Source organism: Pseudonaja textilis, chromosome 3 (assembly GCF_049901715.1).
Source record: "Pseudonaja textilis isolate UNSWEBS1 chromosome 3, rPseTex1.2, whole genome shotgun sequence".
NCBI classification, from domain to species: Eukaryota; Metazoa; Chordata; class Lepidosauria; order Squamata; family Elapidae; genus Pseudonaja; species Pseudonaja textilis.
The window spans coordinates 195,746,008-195,771,018 of NC_141992.1; positions in this window are offsets into that span (position 1 = coordinate 195,746,008).

The following is a 25,011-nucleotide window of genomic DNA, read 5'->3' on the forward strand; positions in this document are numbered from 1 at the left end:
CATTTCTGGCTCTAGGGGGCAGTGTTCATCTCCGTTTCAAAGCCGAAGAGTCATCACTGTCCGAAGATGTCTCCTTGGTCATGTGACCGGCATGACTAAACACCGAAGGCACATGGAACGCTGTTACCTTCCCACCAAAGGGGTCCCTATTTTTCCACTTGCATTTTTACATGCTTTCGAACTGCTAAGTGAGCTGAAGCTGGGACAAGTTAACAGAAGCTCATTCCGTTACGCGGTGCTAGGGATTCGAACCATCGAACTGCCAACCTTTCTGATCGACAAGCTCAGCATCTTAGCCACTGAGCCTCCACGTCCCCATTAACCATGCTGCCCAAAATTACCCAATGAATTTTTTTTTTGAAAACAAATTTTATTAGTTTTTAAAAACAAACAAAACAAACAAAACATAAAAACATCAGCTTTCTTTCATAAATATATACAAACAGTGTGTCGGTTGGTTTACCAGTTTTTGTGCATTCATTTCATAGTCTCAGTTACGTTACATAATAACTCACATTATCAATCAAAAATTATATATCCTAGTATCACTATTAAACAATCATTTGACTATAATTTTATTCATTCATACTTTATGAGATAACTATAATTTATGTAATTTATTTTATAACAAATCATATAGTTATACCAAATCTATCCTAAAAACATTTTATAGATATGATATCAAATAACAAAAAAAAAGAAAAAATATCTTTTTATATATTCCTTATTATCTAAAAATTACCCAATGAATTTTTGAAGGCATCATCAAGACACACCAAGCCCATCAAGGATGGTGTAATTTAAAAGGAAAAAAAAAGATTGTGCAGAAATGGGTAGATTGACATTAAAAGTAAAAGAAGTAAAAGAAACAGAAGATACAGAGTATTTTCCAACATGGGATTTGTTTTATAAATAGTTGGACAGTGAAGGTAGAAATTAGGAGTGGGCAAAGCATTATTGTATAAAAATAAATGGATCCAGACGATACACTGTTCACTAAACACCTAATATATTTATATATAGGGTAAAAATATACATATAAACTAAAAGACACACCAAGGCTGTGCCAGTTTTTAGCTGTGCAAGAGTCATCATCCTCTTAATGTGGCGAGTGGCTTGGGGAAACCGAGGCACGCCTCTTGCCGCAGCTTGCTTTTTCCAATAAATCATCATTAAGTGACAATCTTCCCTCTCCCGCAAACTCACAACTTCATGAGAAATAAATTGCTTTTTCGCCTCCGTTGGCAGCCGAAGATGGTAGCCTTCCACCGTAACACTACACGGAAGCCCACCCTGCGACTTCTGATGGTCTCACCTGTTTTTCTTGCCAGGAAGATAGTCCGTCCATCCCTCCCATTCACACATAAGCATCCGGGGATAAGTGTCGCTTAATCTGCAAAGTTTTTTGGCGGGTGGCGTGGGGAGGGAAAGGCAGACAAAGAGAAGATACAACCACTAGGGAGAAGCCCCGAAGAACCTTTAAATTCTAAAGAGAACTGCCGTGTCAAAATTCTTTAAACCATGATAAATGTGACAAAAGGATCTGGCTTTCCCCCCTCCCCCAGTGGAATTGAGAGATGATGATTTATGAGCGGGGATATTTTTCTGAAGCAAGTCTTTTTTTGTGTGTGTTTTTTGGAAGAAGAAGAAAGAAAGGTCAAGCTCCCGCAAGCCTTACAGAGCTTATCTTAGGCTGTGACAACACGCAGATTCCTCCAAATTTCTGGGTGACAGACTCTGTTTGCCTGCTTGGGGAGAGCTGCCATTAATAACCATCATTGGGAGGGAAGGAAGACACGAACACGCATGTTGTCAACCTCAACCCCATCCTGCAGTTCTTCTGAATGGACCAGCCCGCCTCTTCCAACATCCGGACGGAGATAGAAGCCACAAGTCAAAGAGCCAGAAAACTAAATTGGAAGAATGGATACTGTACAAGAATAATGAAGAGAGTGAGAGAGAAAGAGAGGGAAGGAGGGAGAGAGGGAGGAGGGAGAAAGAAAGGGAGGGAGGCAAGAGACAGGGAGAGGGAGACAGAGAGGGAAGAAGGGAAGGAGAAAGAGAGAAGAGGGAGAAAAAAGGGAGGGATGGAAAGAGGGAGAGAGAGGGAGTTAAGGAGGAAGAGGGAGAGGGAGGAGAGAAGGGAAGGGAGATAGAGGGAGGGAGAGAGAGAAGGAGGGAGAGGGAGGGAAAGAGAGAAGGAGAGAGAGAGGGAGAGAGGGGGAGGAGAAAGAGAGGAAGGATGGAAAGAGGGAGAGAGAGGGAGTTTAAGAAGAGATTGGACAACCATTTGTCTGAAATGGTCTCGAGCTTCTTGCCTGAGCAGGGGGTTGGACTAGAAGACCTTCAAAGTCCCTTCCAACTCTATTATTCTGTTAAAATGATGCGTCAGAGCTGGAAGGAAAAATAAAAATAAATGATAAGATCTGAAGAGAGATTTTGCTCCTTCAGAATCATCATAACCATAGCAACTGACTGAGGTATCTCATTTTATCTCTTGTAGCATTCAGGGACACACACACTCACACACACACACACACAACTTTGAATGTCATGCCAGAGAATGCCCACTCAGGTGAACCTGAGTGCACAGATAAACCTCCAAGTGGCCTCAACTACTCTCTAAAAGGATGCAAATGACCAGCTGTCTGCAAGGACTAGAGATCCTTCCGTTTCCCACTATTCTGTTAGAGCTGAAGAAGCTTCTTGGATGAGAAGTGAAACCTCTTCAAAAGAAAAACCAGAAAGTCCAGTTGCCTCTTGACAAAGCACCTTTAGTCCAACAATGGAGGTTTTAAAGAAGAGACTGGATAGCCACTTTTCTGATATGGTATAAGATCTTCTATTTGAGTAGGTGGTTGGACTAGAAGACCTCCAAAGCACCTGAAGGGAGGACAAGAAGCAATGGATGGAAACTAATCAAGGAGAGAAGCAACCTGGAATTGAGAAATTTCCAAACAGTGGGAATTACCAGGACTTCTTAGGATTGCGTTACAATATCTAGCACCAGCCAATATTCTGCTAACATTGCCCTTTGACGCACTCAAGTGGGAAACAACAGTCAAAATCTGGAGCTAACCAGCAATAATTATGGATCATTAAATCATTATAACATCTTTTCTAATAGCTGCCCAACATATTTGCTCTACTGTAGTTTTGTTTCCATGAAATAAAATTCTTGCTCAATTTGGAGCAAATTGTTGCATTGCAGGCCTCTCACCATCCTTATTTTTTTTTTTCTGGCCATCTGTGTATTCTCACACTTCAAGGACTTCGACTCAATTACCAAGGTGTCAGAGAGATATTTATTACTCTGTTCCCTTCTCACTTTCCTTGATAATGAAAATAAAACAATGTTGACTCTTTTCAGCAGTTCTTATTTGGATAGTAAACTCACACATCCTATCTGATGCCTCTTGTAGAACACATCTACAATCTCTTGCAGAACACATCTACAATCTCTTGTAGGGTGTTTTTCCTGAGATATATTTCTTCAAGTGCAGCAATGATGACTTTTCAGATCAGGGATCACCAACCTTTTGGGACCTCAGGGACCACCAAATTCATAATTTTAAATCCCGTAGACTAGAGACCCTGGGAAAATCCCCCAAAAGTCTGCAGGAAAATCCCTCACCCTGTTTTCCTACCGATTGATCATTCTTTATTTGGGATTGCAGGATACCATCTCCAGCTCCATTCTCGGGGGGTGGGTGGGTGGGGGGGAGAGAGAGAGAGACTTTTGGCTTCATGCAAGGAAAGCAGCAGAAGCAGCAGAAGTCTTTCTTTCTCTTCCCCAAACTCCGCCAGAAATGAGTCTTTGTGAGACTTGTTGCACCGGCTCAGCCTCTTGGAGCAGGAGGCCTTGCAGGGTCCCAAAGACTCATTTCTGGTGGAGTTTGGGGGAGAGAAAGGAAGACTTTTGCTGCTTTCCTTGTGTGCATCCAAAAGCATAAGAAGAAAGAATCATAAAGAAGCAGCCCGGTGACCAGGCCAGGTGAGTGGGACAAATTCCCCCCTCCACCTTGTCCCCCTTTTCCTCACTACCTCATGCTGTTCTCAATGCAAGTGACACAAGCCTTGTGTTCCCGTGGGCCACGTGGGTGATGCTGCCTTGTGTTCCCATGCCACCTGGATTAATTGCTTTGGAGGTGACATTTCTCTGCGGACCACCGAAATTTTCTTGCGGACCATCAGTGGTCCCCAGCCTACTGGTTGGAGACCACTATTCTAGATTAATGCTTTTTTTTTTTCCTATGAAGATGGAAGTAAACATTTAAATGACCACTAGGGGGCAGCAACAGAAAACTCCAATTTTGACTGCCATCTTTTGGCTACTTTTACATATTACAGTTGTCCAGGAAGCCCTGCCTGAATTTTCAGTTCAGTTCATTTGTTGCCAACAACGCAACCTGGTTGCCTGCTTGAATTAACTATACAGATAGTTCTCGACTGATGACCATGATTGAACCCAAAATTTATGTTGCTAAGCAAGGCAATAGTTAAGTGAGTTACAGCCCATTTTATGAATTTTTTTGTCAATAGTTGTAAAGCGAATCACATGGTTATGAAGTGGATTTGGCTTCCCGTTGATTTGGCTTGTTGGATGGGGGCTGGGAAGGTTATGTGAACTCAGGGTTGTGCAACTGTCATAAATACATCCTTGGTTGCCAAGCTCCCAAATTTTGATCATGTCTCCATGCGGTTCAGGTTGCTGCAATGGTAACTTATAACTAATCCTCACAACCATTGTAGATTTTCATAGTAATCCCAAAGGTGCTGTCATGCCCCTGTTGGAATCTGATTCTGAGGGGGAGGTTGAGTAGTTGACAGGGAGTGGGAGTGTGGCTCTGGTGGCTGTGGAAGAAACTGGAGAAGGGCACAGACTGGCTGGGCCTTCAGAGGAAGACCCAGGGCCACCCCTTCTTCATCCTAGGGCACACAAGGAGGAACAGATAAGGGAGCAACATGGGTTATGGGGAAGAAAAGGGACCCGATTCCCTTCATTAGCTGCAGCTGGGAAAACAGGATTTAAAAAGGGTGTTTGCGCACAGCACCTTGCTGGGTGCAAAGCGTGAATTATCTTTGTTTGTCAAGTCTTATCTGGGTTCTGGCATCCTCCCAACTGTGTGTGTTTTATTATCTTTTGAAGTCTGCAATTCCTTATCCTTCCCTGTCTCGTTAATTGCTGCAGCGTGGTTTGTGTTGGTTTTTATTTATAATTTATATGTACTTTGGGTTCGGACTGAATTTCTTCCCTTTAAAAACTGTTCTTGGGAGAGTTTTTTTTTCTCCAGCCAATGATAACTGGACATTGAGGGACAAGTTGGAAGTATTAAAGAGGCTTTACCTACTTTTGTGACTTTGTTGCTTTTGTGCCATACCCCAAGTCATCACGGGTGCTTTCTCAAGAGGTAACGGGACTTCCTTGTTTTTCTTTGAAGACAGCACAACATACACGTACACTTCAAAACCAAGAATACACTAAGCCAGAAGCTTATCCACCCCAAAGATAAAACACCCAGACAGAAACTGAACAAAGTGATATATGCAGTACAATGCGGAGAGCCATGTGCAGATCTGTACATTGGGGAAACAAAGCAACCATTTTACAAATGCATGGCACAACATAGGAGAACAAACCCGTCAGGACTAGGTTCAGCAGTCCATCTGCATTTAGAAGACAAAGGCCACTCTTTTGAAGGCAACAAAGTCCACATTTTGGGCAGAGAGGACAGCTGGTTTGAAAGAGGGGTTAAAGAGTCCATCTATGTCAAAACAACCCTCACTCAACACAGGGGGAGGGATACGACATCATCTACCTCCAATCTACAACACAGTCCTTTCAGCAGTTCCAAGAAGGCTCCACACCCACTAGCACTACTCAGGGGACCCTGATGACACAGATAAACTGCCAAGTGGCCTCAACGACCCTCTAAAAGGGTGCAAAGGGCCAGCTGTCTGCAAGGAATATAAATCCTTCCATTTCCCCAACATCCAGCCAGAGCTGAAGAAGCTTCTTGGACGAGAAGCAAAATGTCTTCAAAGAAAAACAAGGAAGTTCAGTTGCCTCTTGGAAAAGACACCTTTGGGTGAGTGGCTACATCTTGTAAACAATTGTGGATTTCTTCCTGTTTCTAGAGAGGAGGGGTCGACCTATTCTCCAAAGCACCAGAGGGCAGTACACAAAGCAATGGGTGGAAGCTGGTCAAAGAGAGACCCCATCTAGAATTAAGGAGAAATTTCCTTGATGGTGAGAACAATTAAACAGTGGAACAGCCTCCCTCTAGAAGTTGTGGGTGCTCCATCAGTGAAGGTTTCTAAGAGTGGACAACCATTATTTTTGGAATGATATCCAGTCTCCTGCTTGAGCTGGGAGTTGGTCTAGAAGACCTCCAAAGTCCCTTCCAACTCTATTATTCTGTATTCTATTCTCTGATTGCTCTTATTTAAACTTTAACAAGTGGGGAAAAAATTCTGTTCCATTGCTTCCACGGTTACTCAAATGTCTTGGTCAATAGTACTCAACTATTGAAAACGTAACAAACCAACCTTCCCAGAACTAGTTCCCTGGTACTCAACTCTTTAACAGTTGAGCGACACTGTCAGGTCCCATAGATTCCTATCAGGATGCTGCCATTCTGATGGGGAAAGGCCCTGGGTGCATTCTTTAGTTTATAACCTTTTTCCTGGTGCCTATCTATCCTGTACTTTGATTTACTTTCTTGGGAATGTAAGGGGGTAAGACCATCTGTTTTGTCTCAGCTCCAGAGCCTTCAGCAAGCAACACCTGAGAACAACTTATTTATTTATTTAGTTGATTTGATTTGATTTGATTTGTCAACCGCTTACAAGATAACAGGTATAACTATAAACGTGAGTAAGAATACAGGAAAGAGGTACGAATAAATGGGGACAACCCCTTGCAGACCTCTTAAGAATAGGGTGAAGTCAATAGTGGATAGTTTAAGGTTAAAGGAATGTTGGGTTAGAGGATGTAACAACAGAGTCAGGTAGTGCATTCCAGGCACTGACCACTCTGTTGCTGAAGTCGTACTTTCTGCAATCAAGTTTGGAGCGGTTTACATTGAGTTTGTATCTGTTGTGTGTTTTTGTACTGTTGCGGTTGAAGCTGAAGTAGTCATTGATTGGTGGGACATTGCAGCAGATAATTTTGTGTATTACACTTAAGTCCAACCATAGGTGGCATACTTCAAGATTGTCCAAGCCCAAAATTTCAAGCCTTCTTATCACATTCTCAGCCTACGATGGGCTGTAGGGAGATGTTTGAACCTAAGGGCATTGCACAGGAGTCTTCAGAACCTGCTTTCGTTGTCTCGCTATCATTTTCCCTCAATAAAAAGCTACCGTTTGAAATGCCAATAGTTTCAAGGGTTCTCCTTTTTTGAGCGGAAAGGAGAGGCAAGTCCTTACAAAGACAGATCATCCCTTTTGTGTGTGTGTGTGTGTGTGTGTGTAAAACATGTAACTTCTCATTCAGCAAAACTTGACTTTTTTTTTCTGCTCGATCGTCTTATCTTCCACAATATGTCCACTAGTTTCTGGAACATGTGTGAAACAGATTGGTTTGGTATGCTCAGAAGGAAATGTACTACATCTCAGTGTGACAGGATAACTTTACCCAGATGGTCACCCAATCCATTTTCTAGGTTTGAACAGTTAATTATGGATGAAGACTTTATTAATGATTTCGAAACCACGTTTGGTCTGGACTCCTCTTAAAACATGGGATACCTTCAAATTGAGGGTTGTCTTCTCAAATGTAGGCCTTGGGATCTCAGTGGTGGCATTCATATTTTTTTTTAACCACCAGTTCTGTGGGTGTGGCTTGGTGGGCATGGCAGGGGAAGGATAACTGCAAAATCTCCATTCCCATCCCACTAACCTGCTTTCCAGCTCCATTCTCCTGTGCAAGGCAATCAAAAAAGACCCAGCCAATCAGCTGGGACTCAATGGGAGGCAGAGAATAGAGGGAGGCAGGGCCAGTCAAAAGTGGTATTTGCCGGTTCTCCAAACTACTCAAAATTCCCACTACCGGTTCTCCAGAACTGGTCAGAACCTGTTGAATACCACCTTTGCCTTGAGTCTAAAATGATATTTAGTTTAGGTTCCATTATGCTGAGAGAACATGGAATCCACGCTCAAGGTTCAGAGATCTCAAGTCTATATCAACAGCCCTTTTGTCTTCAGCTTGGCTTCAGATGATGTCTCCGGAATCTGGTTTCCCAGTTTGTAATCTTATCATCTTGGGTATGGGAATTGGGTATGTCTAGTTTGATGAAGAGAAGGACTAGGGGTGACATGATAGCAGTCTTCCAATATCTCAGGGGCTGTCCCAAAGAAGAGGGAGTCAAGCTATTCTCCAAAGCACCTGAGGGCAGGACAAGAAGTCATGGATGGAAATGAATCAAGGAGAGAAGCAACTTAGGAGAAATTTCCGGACAGTTAATCAGTGGAACAACTTGTCTCCAGAAGTTGTGAATGTTCCAACACTAGAAGTTCCTAAGAAGAGATTGGACAACCATTTGTCTGAAATGGGATAGGGTTCCTGCCTGAGCAGTGGGGTGGGCTGGACTAGAAGACCTCCAAGGTCCCTTCCAACTCTGTTATTCTATTCTATCTCTTGCTGCTTCCAACAGACAAGTAAAGAGCGCAACATATGTTTTAATGCTATTTATATTACACGACGCTGGGTGGACTTCTCCGTTGGGAAGAGAGCAATTAGAAAAATGAATGAAAAGCCCACAAGGAACATATGTGGTGCAGATTTTTTTTCTTTTAAGAAAAAGGGAACAAGAGCTGGACCAAACTGAGTTTATTTGCCAGCATTGCAATTTTCCCATCAAGGCAATTCTCCACTCATCTAAGGCTATGCCAATGGCTAAAAATAGCATCGTGGGGACACCTGTGCTGAATAAATTGCAGAGAGAGAAAAAGAGATGCTAAAGACATGATAATATTTCAGGATGTCTGGGCATTCCTATTTTAGTTCCTCCAGCATCCAGAGATGCGTTTGCAAACTTTTGGGGGGTTCATGCACCAGAGGGAAGGTTAAAGGAATAACAGAGTTGGAAGGGACCTTGGAGGTCTTCTAGTCCAACCTCCCCTTCTCAAGCAGGAAACCCTCTACTATTTCAAACAAATCGTTGCCCAATCACTTCTTAAAAACCTCCAGTGTTGGAGCACCCCAAACTTATATTCTTAACAATATGTCCTGAGTTCTTGGTTGGTTCTCTCCCTACTTAGCTTCCATCCATGGCTTCTTGTCTTGTCTTCAAGTGCTTTGGAGAATAGGTTACCTCCTCCCTCCCTCCCTTCCCAACTAGAATAGAATATAATTCTTTATTGGCCAAGTGTGATTGGACACACAAGGAATTTGTCTTGGTGCAAATGTTCTCAGTGGACATAAAAGAAAAGAGACATTCGTCAAGAATCATCAGGTACGACACTTAATGATAGTCACAGGGTACAATAAGCAATCAATCATACTAGGAAAAAGCCAATATAAATCTTAAGGATACAAGCGACAAAGTTACAGTCATATAGTCACAAGTGGGAGGGGATGGGTGATGAGGAATGATGAGAAGATTAATAGTAGTGCAGACTTTGTAAATAGTTGGACAGTGTTGAGGGAATCCATGTTTATAATTCACATCCTGAAAAGGGGTTCAATCCCCCCCAGACTAGAGTGTCCTTTAATCTGGAGTACACGGATAAAAAGCAAGACATAAAATCAGGATGTTTATTGAGGAATTGCATGGAGAGAAGGTCAGGAGTGGCCGGTTGTGTTTAAACTGTCCAGTGCTTTGAATCCCATCTCTGAAAGGGGCTTCATAATCTGTAGAAGTGTGAAAACAAAGCACCTTTCTGTAATGAGTTGCTATACAAGAGCACTACCTGTGTTTTCTGACACTTTGCAAAAAATGCTTTTTGGAGAAGGAATGCAAAATATTGTGTGGCCTTATCAATAGAAAAAATAATGCAATATAGATAGCCCTCAACAACTGCAATTGGGACCAGAAGTTATGTTGCTAAGTGATAGCGGAGGCCAAGCAAGAAATGGCAATTTTGACACAAGGACCTTGTTAAATGGGTTTCCTCCTCCTCTTTTCCCCACAACAATAACCTGTGAGGTGGGTTGGGCTGAGAGAGAGAGAGAGAGAGAGAGAGAGAGAGAGAGAGAGAGAGAGAGAGAGAGAGAGAGAGAAGCTCAGAGACCACCAGCTGACTTTCATGGCTAAGGTGGGACTAGAACTCATTCTTTCCTGGTGATTAGCCCAAAGTCACTCAACTGGCTTTCATGACTAAGGTAGAACTAGAACTCACTGTTTCCCGGTGATTAGCCCAAAGACACCCAGCCAACTTTCATGGCTAAGGTGGGACTAGAACTCATTTTTTCCTGGTGATTAGCCCAAAGACACCCAACTGGCTTTCATGCCTAAGGTGGAACTAGAACTCACTGTTTCCTGGTGATTAGCCCAAAGACACCCGGCCAACTTTCATGGCTAAGGTGGAACTAAAATTCACGGTCTCCTGGTGATTAGCCTAAAGTCACCCAACTGGCTTTCATGACTAAGGTAGAACTAGAACTCACTGTTTCCTGGTGATTCACCGAAAGACACCCAGCCAACTTTCATGGCTAAGGTGGGACTAGAACTCATTTTTTCCTGGTGATTAGCCCAAAGCCACCCAACTGGCTTTCATGCCTAAGGTAGAACTAGAACTCACTGTTCCCTGGTGATTCACCGAAAGACACCCAGTCAACTTTCATGCCTAAGGTAGAACTAGAATTCACAGTCTCCTGGTTTCAAGGCTGGCACCTTCACTACTATACCAAACTGGTTATGATTATCTTGCTAGGGAGTGTTTCTCAACCTTACCAACATTAATGTTTGTGGACTTCAACTCCTACGATTCTCCAGCCAACATGGAAGCTTTTTTAAAGAAGCTTGTACCTTGGAGGTAGTCTGTCCTAAGTATATTATTGCAAGATTATCCATTTGAATACAGAGACATTTCCCCAGCAAACCCTATGTTTCCTCTTTTGCTTGTCTCAAAGTAACACACATTTATTTTGCCTGCAGTACAATATGTAATTATTTTGTTCCTTGGACCAAAAACAATGAATTTCCAACTTAATCTTCATTTTGGCATCCTGGCCTATACTTGCCAAATAGACTAATTTATTTGTTCTATCCCTCTGATCCTTATATATTTTGTTCTTCATCTTCATCGTAATGATGAGAATTGTTATGCGTTCATCAGTTCCGCTAACTACAAAATAACCAATAACCCTTCTCTTGTACTCATTTATTTAGTATTTATTAACTCATATTTATTCATAATCAGTTGGGGGAAGACTCCATTTCTCATGGAGGCATTTAATCTGGGTCTGGCTTGTGCTGTAGATGTTGGAAAGGGAGAATTCCATATAAAATGTTTGTCTGCAGTGATGAGTTGTGATTGTTAGGTAGTCCTTCAGAGGTGGCATTCAGCAGGTTCTGACCAGTTCTGGAGAACTGGTAGTGGAAATTTTGAGTAGTTCAGAGAACTGGCAAATCCCACCTCTGACTGGCCCTGCCAACCCTATCTATTCTCTGCCTCCCAAGTCCCAACTGATTGGCTGGGTCTTCTTTGGTTGCCCCGCACAGGAGAACGGAGCTGAAAAGCAGGTTGGTGGGGTGGGGAGGAGATTGAGATTTTACAGTATCCTTCCTCTGCCATGCCCACCAGAGCCACGCCCACAGAACTGGTAGTAAAGAAATTTTAATCCTACCATTGCTCAACTTACAATCATTTGTTTAGTGACCATTCAAAATCGCAATGGCACTGAAAACAATGACTTATCATTGAGACACACTTACAACAGTTGTAGAATTACAGAATAACAGAGTTGGAAGTGACTTTGGAGGTCTTCTAGTCCAACCCCCTGATCCAACAGGAAAACCTGGACCACTTCAGACAAGTGACTGTCTAATCTCCTCTAAAAACTTCCACTGTTGGAGCATTCACAACTTCTGGAGGCAAGGCCTCTCTCTTGACACCCAAAGTGGAAGATGGAGGAAGAAAGAAGAAAGAAGGAGGAAGAAAGAAGAAAGAAGAAGAAAAGGAGGAAGGAGAAAGAAACAAGAAAGAAAGAGGTAAAAGGAGGAAGAAAGGAGAAAGAGGAGGAGGAAGAAGAAGGAGGAGGAGGAGGAGGAGGAGGAGGAGGAGGAGGAGGAGGAGGAGGAGGAGGAGGAAGAGGATGAGGAAGAAAAAGAAATATGTACAAACACAACCTCTGGAGGCAAGTCAACAATTCCCAGGGATCACATGATCCAAATTTAGACACTTGACCTGTAGTATTTATGAAAGTTGTGGTCTCCACAGATCATGGTGTCACCATCTGTGACCTCAGCTGGCTTCCGACAAGTCAAACTAACAGGGATCTGGATTTGCTTAACAACCATCTGATCCATTTAACAACTACGATTCACTCAACATCCATGGGAAAAAGGATCCCCAAATTGGGAGTGACTCATTTAAGAAACCATCTTGCTTAGCAACAGAATTTCCAGTCCCAATTGTGGTCATAAATCCAGGGACCATCTGTATCTCACCCAGATCATCAATGGTTCATCAATATCTCTGCCATTGCTTCCTGTTGCATATTAAAGTCAAGAGCTTTTTATTGCAAAAACATCTTTCTCAGAGGTAGCCCATGTCAACTCCTCCGTATGAGCTTTGTTCTTCTGGGTGTGTAACCTTTGTTGCATCAATGAGTGGCCTTTAATTCACAAACTCCATCAATTGCAACATTCTCAAGGTTGTAGATAATGGGGGGGGAGGGTGTTTACAACTCTCTCTGTTCAATGTGGGATCCAAGGCCAAACTGTTAGAATAACTGACATCTCAACCGAGGGTTGGCTTTGTCAATTCTTCAAGGCTAAGTACATCAAAGGGTTGTTATTTTCAGACAGCAGGAATCTCCAGATTTTTGTGTACTCCATTAGTATGACTAATCAGTTGTAAATCAATTCTTGGTCAAGGGTCTAATGAAAATGAATGCTCATGTTCAATCTCTGTAAGCCTGATAAGTACTTGGTGGACCAGCATCTAGCCATCTGATCAAAACAGCAGAAGGACAATGACTCGCTGTAACTTGCTAGCTTTAATAAAACAATGATGGAGACTTCTCCAACAGTTGGCACGTTCTTAGGGGTCTAGGAAAACCCACTGTTGCCAACTTGCTGAGGCCAACTTGCCATGGTCAATATGCCACGGAGGACTTGCTGCAGCCAACTTGCCGCAGGACAACATGTCATGGCCAACTGTCAGCAGGGCAACTTGCCAAGGGATAAGAGTTAAACCAATATTGAAGAAGTGGTGGAATAGATTCACTAAAGAGAGGACGTCAAAGGAGGGACAGAATGAAACACAAATGACAAAATGTTTGAATTATTTAAAATAATTAAATTGAATTGTTGAATTGTCCTGGGATGAGTTGTCCCATGATGAGTTGACCATGGCAAATTGTCCCATTCTGTGTTCTTACATGAGTTTTTCCACCACAGTATGAAGGAGTCTCACGGGACAGAACCTGCTTTGAGGCACCAAGTTACCTGTATAGAAATATCTCTTCCCTTCAGCCCTCCAGGGATATAATCCAGATATAATAACAGATATCAGGGAAATGGTGGCTCAGTGACTAAGACTCTGAGCTTGTTGATCAGAAAGGTCAGCAGTTCGGCGTTTTGGCATTTCGAATCCCTAGGGTCACGTTATGGAATGAGCTCCCATTACTTGTTTCAGCTTCTCCAACCTACCAGTTCAAAAGTTAAAAATGCAAGTAGAAAAATAGGGACCACTTTGGTGGGAAGGTAACAGCGTTCTGTGCTCCTTCGGCATTTAGTCATGCCAGCCACATGACCATGGAGACGTCTTTGGACAGTGCTGGCTCTTCGGCTTTGTAATGGAGATGAGCACCGCCACCTAGAGCCAGAAACAACCAGCACGAATGTGCAAGGGGGACCTTCACCTGTACCTAACAGACATTACTAACTTTCAGTTCTTCTTTTTCCTCATTACTCTTCATATTCCATCCAAGGATTCTACTTTCCATGAGTCTAGCTATGATCCAGTTCTGTCACTGTGAAGTCCACCTTGAGGTCTTTCGCTGCCTGGTGGCATCAGTGTCAACCGGTGAATTAGCTGAGCAAGGGAGAAAAAGAAAAGTCCTGTAAAATCTATGAAAACTCCCGTGGGGATATGGAACGTGTGCCAAACAGGATGCTAGGAACATATGGATGTCCCTGCTAGTTGTCATATCCACGGAAAGGAATCTGTAGCCACGGGAGCGTAAACCCAGAGTTAAGGAGACCACAGCTTAGTTTGGTCCATGGAATCTACCGAACAGGGAAGAAGAAGAAGAAAAGAAACCAGAGAAAGAAACTGTGCTTGTGTGTGTCTGTGTGTCTCTGTGTGTGTCTGTGTGTCTGTGTGTAAGAGAGGAGAGGACTCTCCTCCCTAGGTTGACCTTCTAACACTGTCAAGGCTTTAGATGGTCAGGAAGGAAGGGAGGAAGGGAGGAGTGAAATGAGAGCACAAGATTTATATCTCCACAGATCCTCTTGGTGACATCTGCCAACAGCACTTGAAGCAGGACCATTAAGTTGTGCAATCAGTTCTAGCTGGAGAAGGATAATCTCAACTAGATTATTTCCTTTCCTTCTCCTCTCCTCCTCCCCTCCTCTCCTTCTCCTTCTCCTCTCCTTCTCTTCTCCTCTCCTCTTCTCCTTCTCCTCTCCTTCTCCTTCTCTTCTCCTTCTCCTCTGCAGAAACACAGAGAACCATTCATATATTCAAGCTCACAAATCTGTTATGTGAAACAAAATTAAATGTAAACTCAGAGATGTGAAGTCCAAGGAATGGCTGGTAGGTTCCAATGACCATTCTGATCCATCCATCTTTTGGCCTTCACTTCTTCGGTTTAATGAATTTCTAACTCCAGCTCAAACGACAGCCCCACAAAACAAGGACTGAATTGGTTTAACTTCCCACACAGCTGCACACTTCAAGTCATCTCAACACAGTCCCTCTTGAAATCTGCTGTCCCACAAGCCCAATCCAATAACAAAGATTACTGCTTCAACTTGTCGAAACAAAATTTCACCACTCTGTGCCTCAAGTCTTACGAAGACTTTCTGCACCAGAGAATTCCTCCTCCGATTTTTCTCCGTAAATCTGCTTTTTAACAAAAACCAGAAGAAAAGATTCATTTTCCATGCCTGCTGAACAGTAGATCATCTTCGCTGATTTATCAATCCAACAGTGAAGCGCCCCTTGTTTCCTTGTGTCTGGGGGTTGCATTTTAATTAAACAATTTATCTATTACATTTTTCTTATTTGCTTTGCAGATGCAATCTAAGTTGATATCTCCAAGAAGTTATTAACCTCATATTATCTGGGGTTTGCAAAGTGGACACCACAGGAGACAAATGTATATCAATTATGTGATTAGTTAAATTAATAGGATATTTAGGGGTCTGCATATAGAAATAAGAGAATAGCATATTAACACATTCAAACGAATGGTGAATGTTCAACCATTGATATTAGACAGTTGATAGTTTAGCTCTTGTTTATGGAATCAAAAGACAACTTCAGGAGAAAAGGAAAAATCAGGAAAAAACAAAACTTAAAAAGAAAAGGTTTTTAAAATGATAGGTGGTCCTCGACTTACAGCCACAATTGAGCCCAGCATTTATGTCGCTAAGCAAGACAGATGTTAAGTCAATTTTGTCCAATTGTATGACTTTTCTTGCCACAATTGTTAAACAAATCACTGCAGTTATTAAGTGAGTAGCATGGTTGTTAAGTGAATCTGGCTCCTCCGTTGACGTGACTTGTCAGAAGGTCACAAAAGGTGATCACAGGGGCTGCTGGGGGGGTTCGCAGGGGTTCGGGGGAGCCCCTGGGTAAGATTCGGTTGCAGTTTGGAGAATCTCCAAATCTCACTCCTGGCTGGCCCCACCCACCCTGCCCCTCCCCTCCCAGGAGTCTCCATGCCGCCCATTTTGGATGCAGGTATGTGTAGGGCGTGCGTGGAGGCTTGGGGAGGGTGAAAATCAGGCCTCCCAGAAGTTTGGGAAGGCCAGAAACGGGCCTGTTTCTGGCTTCCAGAGAGCCTCCGGAGGCCGGGGAGACCGTTTTCGCCCTCCCGGAGGCTCAAAAAAAGCCTCTGGAGCCTGGGGAGTGAAAAATGCCTCTCCCCATTGTTCAGGAGGCCAACTAGGTCATGCCCAACATGGTCATGTCTGCCCAGCAACCAGGCAGAGAACCCCTTGCTAAATTTTTTGAAGCCCACCCCTGTATATGACCCCAGGATGCTTCAACTGTCATAAATATGAACCAAGTGTCCAAATTTTGATTGCATGACCAATGGGGGTGGTGGTGATGCTGAGATGATTGTAAGTGTGAAAAACAGTCATAAGTCACTTTTTTCAGTGCCCTTGTAACTTTGAACGGTCACTAAGTGAATCTTTGTAAGTCAAGGACTGCCTGCAAAGGCTCCAGGGAAGGGTTACCCACCTGACCAGAACATGTGAAGTCTAGAATAGAAAAAGATTGATGTAACTAGAAGGAAAAACAAGGGTAAACCTTCTACGCACCAATTCCACCCATGCTTTTTACAATTTTGTAAACAACAAACTACAAGACTCAAGGTCCATCCCACCCCTGATAGGACCTAAGGGTAAAGATTGCAACGACAACACCATTAAAGCCAACATCTTTAACACATTCTTTGGCTCAGTATTTGTAAACAGCAATGGATCATGCCCAGTATTTCCTAGCCGAACCACAGACAACTACAATGATCTAATACATATCAATTTTACAGAAGACAATGTTGAAAAAGCACTACCCAATCTAAAACCATCTCTATCTATTGGACCAGATGGAATATGTGCCGACTTCTTAAAAAAGCTATCCACTGCCATAGCCAAACCTCTAAGCATCATCTTTGAAAAATCTTTCAAGACCAGCTCCTTGCCAAAACTATGGTCACAAGCCACGGTCATCCCCATCTTCAAATAGGGAGACCCCAGCCTAGTTAAAAATTACAGACCAATCTCTTTATGCTGCATCACCTGTAAAGTAATGGAATCAATTATTAACCAATCCATTATTTTCCACTTAGAGACAAACAACCTACTCTCTAATAAACAATTTGGTTTTAGGAAAAAACTATCCTGTAATCTGCAACTCTTACACTGCAAAAACATATGGACTACATGAGTCAATCAGGGCAAAACAATAGATGCAATCTATATAGACTTCTGTAAAGCCTTTGATTAAGTGGTACATGACAAACTACTCCTAAAATTAAAATCTTACGGTATCTCTGGACACCTGCATAACTGGACAGAAGCATTCCTATCAAATAGACAACAAATGGTCAAAATTGGGAACGTCCTATCAAATTCTGTACCTGTCAATAGTGGTGTCCCCCAAGGCAGTGTTCTAGGACCAACTCTTTTCATACTTTACAAAAATGACCTGCGTTTTCTTCGCTGATGATGTAAAGCTATTCAACACCACAGACAATACTGCTACCCTTCAAAAAGACCTTGACTATGTATCAGAATGGTCAAACAATTGACAACTTCAAATCTCAACCAATAAATGCTCTGTCCTACATATTGGCAGGAAAAAAAACCAGAAAATAAAATACAGGCTGAATAGTTAAGACCTTGTTGATGATCCAAGCTCTGTAAAGGACCTTGGAATACTCATCTCTAATGATCTAAGTGCTAGAGCCCACTGTAACTACATAGCCAAAAAGGCATTGAGAGTTGTTAACCTAATCCTATATAGCTTTTTCTCTGGTAATATCACACTACTAACTAGAGCATACAAAACATTTGCTAGACCAATACTCGAATACAGCTCATCAGTCTGGAACCCACATTACGTATCTGATATTAGCACAGTTGAGAAAGTCCAGAAATATTTCACAAGAAGAGTTCTCCTCTACTCGTTGTAGAATACTTTATGCCACCAGACTTGAAATTCTAGACCTAGAAAACTTTGAATCACGCCGCCTTCAGTCTGATCTAAGTATGTTATATAAAATCATACAATGCTGTGACTTACCTGTCAATGAATATTTCAGCTTCAACCATAACAACACAAGAGCACACAATAGATACAAACTCAAGGGTAACCGCACCAAACTTGATTGCAGGAAATACGACTTCAGCAACAGAGTGGTCAATGTCGGGAATACTCTACCTGACTCTGCGGTTTCTTCCCCAAATTCCAAAAACTTTAACCTTAGACTGTCTACTATTGACCTCACCCCTTTCCTAAGAGGTCTGTAGGGGGCGTGCATAAGCACACCAACGTGCCTACTGTCCCTGTCCTATTGTTTCTTTTATTTTTCTTATATGTACCCATTTCATGTATTCATAACTATGTATATACACCTATACTTATTATCTTGTAAGCGATTGACAAATCAAAATAAATAAATAAATACAAATTGCCCTTAATTGTAGTTCGTTACTTTGGATGCAATCATTTCCAAATTATACTTTCTTGATGGCTTTTGTGGTTTTGGTCCTTTTGCCGTTGAGTTTTTGGTTGATTTTTTTTTCCCTTTAATCAGTAGAGAAAATTCAGTTAGTGAGCTGCTGACTTAAGGGCTGTTTATGAATGCTTGTAATATGATATGTAAGCAAGAGATACTAAATACCATTCAGCTCCTTTTGCTAATTTTGCTGCAATTTAATAAAAGCTGGCCTTCATCTCTGAAAAGGGGCCTACAGGGTAGAAAAAATTATTGATTTAAAAGTAGACTTGAGCTGAATAAGTGATGGAAGGGGAAATTTTGATTCATTTAATATACATCCTGTAGTGAGGAATAGCCATAATATTAATTAAGACTTCAGGTTGAGTGTAATACCGAGGCTATGTGGCATTAAACTGGTGCATGACAATCAGAAGCATTTACTGTGTGTCTTTGTGTGTGTGTAAAAACCAAACTTTTGAGCTGTGGGGCTTTGATTGCACAATCACACTCACTTTCTTGACTCTGGAGTCCTTGGGGGTCTCTGACCAACCTCAAGGAAATGAAACTTAACCTTAGAGCATCAGATGAAAGGTTAATACCTTGAAAATAAGACCTTGCCTTATATATTTTTGCCACCAAAAAAGGCACCAGGTCTTATTTTGGGGGGATATCATCCACTGACTAACCTCATTTGTGCGTGTCACCCCTGGCTTCCTTTTCACTGTTAGAGGCCTTCAGGAACTTCTTCTGCTGCTGGCAAGTCTTTCCTGAAGCTGATAACAGAGCTCTGAATTGAACTGGAGCTTTGTTATCAGCTCCAGAGGCCTTCAGAAAAGCCTTATCAGGCTTGCCAGCTACAGAAGAAATGGGCTGGCAAGGCAGGTGTTGGGATGTGCAAGGCCTGGCTACAACTGTCCAAAGGTAAGTAGTAGGGCAGCTCCACCTCCCTATCCCCAGTCTAGCTTAATTTTTACCTGTGCACTCTGAAGTCGGCAGGATCTTAATTAGGGCTTATTTTGAGAGTAGAGCTTATATTGGGTGCTTTTGTAAAAAATCAAGCTAGGACTTATTGTCAGGGTAGGTTGTATTTTCAAGGAACAGGGTATAATGAATCAAGTTGGAGGAACTTAGTAAACTGATCCACTTGGTATTGTCAGGGAAAGAGTTGGAAGGAAAGAACAGTGGACAAAGGAAGCCCCACTGCTACAAAAGCCACTGTCCAAAGCTTGTAGCATTGACATGTACCTCCCAAATGCAAATTGACCAGTGTGCAGAGCCAATGGGAAGGCGGTTAGTGATGCCTTCTTCTCTTTATGGACACGAATTATGAGATCATAAGCACTTTGTGGAGAAAATGGGTGGGAAATCTCTAGTCCAGGGAAAAATCGGTCAAGATTTCTCACTTCTGTGAAGTTGGGTGGCAGAGATGAACTACTTCCCCTGGAGGTTAGACTCCTCCTAACAGTGATGGTCTTCCCAAAGAAGAAAGTGAAGATAAAGAGTTCTTAGAGGGATGATCCTTCAAGGTTGATGTCAACTCTACGGTCCTTCAGTTGGAATTTTCTTACGGTGGCTGGGTAGTTAACTGCCAAGAATGGTCTAGTGTGGTGTTTCTCAACTTCAGCAACTTCAACTTTCAGAATTCCCTAACCAGCACTAACTGGGGAATTCTGGAAGCTGAAGTCCATACCTCTTTAAAATGCTGAAATTGGGTTGACCCAGAAAGGTTCTGTTCTTCTACCTGGTGTGTGGATTCAATGAACACAACAAATAAATGGAAAGGAATAAGACCTTCAAATAAAATATTGTCAGAAGGAGGTTTCCTCTTTTTATACAGTTTTGAAAAACGTACATTGTCATGAACCAATTTTGGGAGCATGATGATGATCCATTCAGTTGTATCCAACTCTTGATGATTCTATGGACCAGGTCTCTCCACATCTTCTGATCTTGCATTACTTCTTTGAGTTGTTCTGTGCTCAGGCTGGTGTCAACTATGATGGTGTCCAGCCACAAGGTTCTTTGATGGCCTCATTTCCTTTTACCATTAACCCTTCCAAATATAATTGATTTCTCCAGTGAATTTCCTTTATGACATGGCCAAAATAAATGGGATGCAGTTCTGTCATTTTGCCCAAGGTTGGATACCCCTGCATTATACACCTGTGTTGGTAAGAGTTGGATCTTAGAAGAAAAGCAGAAGACCTGCATAATAAATCTAATAAGAAGACAAGATCAAACCAAATATCAAGATAAGATATAGCAAGACAAGAAACAATGGATGGAAACTAACCAAGGAGAGAAGCAACCTAGACTTAAGGAGAAATTTCCTGACAGTTAGAACAATGAATCCAGAAGTTGTAGGTGCTCCATCACTGAAGGCTTTCCAAAATAGACCGGACAACCATTTGTTTGAAATGATATAGGGTCTTCTGCTTGAGCAGGCGGTTGAACTAGAAGACTTCCAAGGTCCCTTCCAACTCTGTTGTTCTGTTCTGGTAAATCAGTATTTGGTTAAAAAACGGAGGTAAGCCATATATGAAAATTCAATGAAAATTGAATTAGGAGCACTTCCTACTCTTCAATTGTTTGAAAAAAAAAATCAAAGAAAGCTGTTTGTGCCATGTGTTCCAAGAGACTGGACAACCAACTGTCCGAAATGGTATAGGTTCTCTTGCTCCAGCAGAGGGTTGAATTAGAAGATCTTCAAGATCCCTCCTGACTCTGTTATTCTTTGTTGGATGAGGGGAGCACATCTTTCTCCTTCTGTCCTGGCCACTTTATACTGAGGCACAATTGAGAGCCTTTTAACAAACTGCATCCCTGTTTGGTTTGGTGGCTCCACCGCCTCAAATAGAAAGCCCCTACAGAGAGTGGTGAGGACAGCGGAGAAGATTACAGGAAGCTCGCTTCCCATCATTCAGAATGCTGCTTACAGGAGCTATGTGCTTAGCACTCAAAGCATTATTGGAGACCCCACACATCCCCTTCATGGTCTGTTTCTGTTGCTCCCCTTTGGGAGGAGGTTTTGAAGCAGGACTACCAGATTCTTTAACAGCTTTGTTCCCTAGGCCATCCATCTGGTGAACTCACAAAATTTATTTTTCTTGCCATGTACATGTATACATCCGAATTAGACTATGTTGTTTCTCTGTGTCATAAAATATATGTTGGTATATGCATAATTTTGTATTTATTTATTTGTTTGTTTGTTTTAGTTATGTTTATGGAGTGTATTTTGGAGGTGGTGACCTTTTGAGAGCTGCATGCAACAAAATTTCATTTTAATGTATGCCGATTAGTGTACATTCAAAGTGACAATAAAGTTCTTCTCTTCTCTTCTCTTCTCTTCTCTTCTCTTCTCTTCTCTTCTCTTCTCTTCTCTTCTCTTCTCTTCTCTTCTCTTCTCTTCTCTTCTCTTCTCTTCTCTTCTCTTCCCTTTGCCTCCTGTCCCCCTTTCATTCTCCCTTTGTCTCTTCTCTTCTTTCTTCCCTTTCCCTCTCCTCTCGTCTCCTCTTCTTTCCCTTTGTCTCTTCCCTTCCCTTTCCCTCCCCTCCCCTCTCCTTCTCTCTCCCTTTGTCTGTTCTCTTTCTCTCCCCTCCCTTCTCCTCTCCTTTTGTCTCTTCCCTCCCCTCCCCCGTTCCTTTCCCTCTCCTTTCCTCTCCTTTCCCTTTGTCCCTTCTCTTCTCCCTTCCCCCTCTCTTTCTGTTCTGTTCTGTTTCTGTAGCATATGGTTAGAAAAGTCAACATTTGATTGAAACCCTGTCCAGCTTTATATGCGTTGCATATGCAGTTTCTCATATATACAATTCTAAGCAGGAAGGCAAACAGGCATTTACAGTATGGTTTCTAAGGGGGCTTCAATGACTAAAGATTCTGCAAAATGTTTGCGATGTAAAGAAGGAGGGAATGGGAAAGCTTATCTACTTTTTCAAATGGCTCCTTTAATTTTTTCCCTTTTTGTTTTCCTTGTTTTCATTTTTTTTAATATGCATAAACAAGAAGAAACAATACACTGGAGACCTTAATATTGTATTAAGTGCAACGCTTAAAATAGAAACCTTTTATTATATAACAAAATAATTTAATGCACTGGGCAGCTGTTTATCCATGGTACACTTAGTTTTAGATGTACAATTGAAGCAAACTTATGGTTATTAACATTTTAGAAACCACAGTTAATATAGATATAATTTTTCCCCTTTCTACTATACCCGGAAAAAAAAATGCATTATTTGCATCTTACAATTCAATAAAATATATATTTTTAAATAACACCAAAGCAGCCACCATCTCAACTGTTTTAACAAAATAACAGAGTTTGAAGGGAACTTGGAGGCCTTTTAGTCCAACCCCCACTCAAGCCCAAAACCTTGTATTATTTCAGACAACTGGCTTTCCAGTTGCTTTTTAAAAGCCTGCAGTGTTGGAGCAACCACAATGTATGAAAGCAAGTCATTCTGCTAGTTTATTGTTCTCTGGTCAGGAAATTTCTAGGTTTCTTCTCATCTTGATGAGTTTCCATCTGTTGCTTCTTGTTCTGCCTTCAGGTGCTTTGGAGAATAGCTTGACTCCCTCTTCTTTGTGGCAGCCCCTGAGAGATTGGAAGACTGCTGTCATGTCTCCCCTAGTCCTTCTTTTCATCAAACTAGACACACCCAGTTCCTGCAACTATTCTTCATATGTTTTAGCCTCCAGTCCCCTAGTCATCCTGGTTGCTCTTCTCTGCATGCTTTCCAGAGTCCCAACAATTTTTTTACATCGTGGTGAATACTGGGTGCAGTATTACAAGTGTGACCTTACCAAACAGTTATGGGATTCAATTTTTTTTTTACTATCGGTTCTGTGGGTGTGGCTTGGTGGGCATGGCAGGGGAAGGATACTGTAAAATCCCATTCCCTCCCCACCCCACTAACCTGCTTTCCAGCTCCATTCTCCTGTGCAGGGCAACAAAAGAAGACCCAGATGATCAGCTGGGACTTGGGAGGCAGAGAATAGATGGCAGCTGGGCCAGTCAGAGGTGGGATTTGCCAGTTCTCCAAACTACTCAAAATTTCCACTACCGGTTCTCTAGAACTGTTCAGAACCTGCTGAATACCACCTCTGTTACCAAGTCATTATAAAGTAGTCCTAATACTTCATGTGAACTTGATTCTATCCTTCTGTTGATGCAGCCTAGGATTGTGTTGTTTTTTGGGGCTGCCACTGCACATGGCTGGTTCATATTTAAGTGATTGTCTACTAGGATTCCAAGATCCCTCTCACAGTTATTACTGTTGAGAGTTGACCATTTCAAGACCAAGGAAAAAAATCGGATAATCTTACAGGCTAGAAATGGGGAGATCCTGAGTTCTAATCCCAACCTAGGTATGAAGCCAACCAGTAGATTTTAGGTCAGTCATATTCTCTCATCCCTAGGAATGAGGCAATGGCAAACCAGGAAAGCCATTAAGACACCATAGGAATACCCTTTCACGACACAAGCCTCCTCATTACATCATTTCAGAGAGTCCACGCTTCAACCAAACTTAACTCAGACAACCTAAGAGGTTAGCTATGACCCCTACAACAGCCAACAGAATTCCACAGGAACAGGAAGCTCATGGACAAGGTCAAAGAGATGGTATAAATAACCCTCACTCTCCACTCCACGTGGTCAGATGCCCAAGACCGAAAAACCCATGTGTGTCAACTCATAAAACATTTTGTATACACGTTTTATAGTTGTCAACAGAAAGAAGGGAGGGGGGGAGTTTCAAAGAGCAGGCGGCAGTGTGGAATCGAAAGTACATTCCATTCATATTTTCTTCAAAGACTGATTAGATGACAGAAGCTTCTGCCATGCAAAAATCTAATTGGAGAGCATGATTGATGACTCTTGGCTATGGACATTTTTCATTGGATGATACACCCAGAGGGGGCGGGGGGAAGCAGGATCAAGGGTGACAGTGAATTACGTATCTCAGAGTTGGCTAAGCCCAGGTTAGTGCCGGATGTAGAATGTTAACTTCAAATAAATCTATTTTAGTTTTGGGAGTGTGGTTCGAGGCTCATGATTTAATTGGGGTAACTGCCGGAATCCTGACAATGTGATCCTGTTCATCAATAAAGCCTTTGATTCAGTGGTACACGACAAACTACTCTTAAAACTAAAATCTTACGGTATCTCTGGACACCTGCATAACTGGATAGAGGCATTCCTGTCAAACAGGCAACAAATGGTCAAAATTGGGAACGTCCTATCAAATTCTGTACCTGACAACAGTGGTGTCCCCCAAGGCAGTGTTCTAGGACCAACTCTTTTCATACTTTACATAAATGACCTCTGTGATCACGTTAAGAGCAACTGCGTTCTCTTCGCTGACGATGTAAAGCTGTTCAATACCACAGACAATACTGCTACCCTTCAGAAAGACCTCAACTATGTATCAGAATGGTCA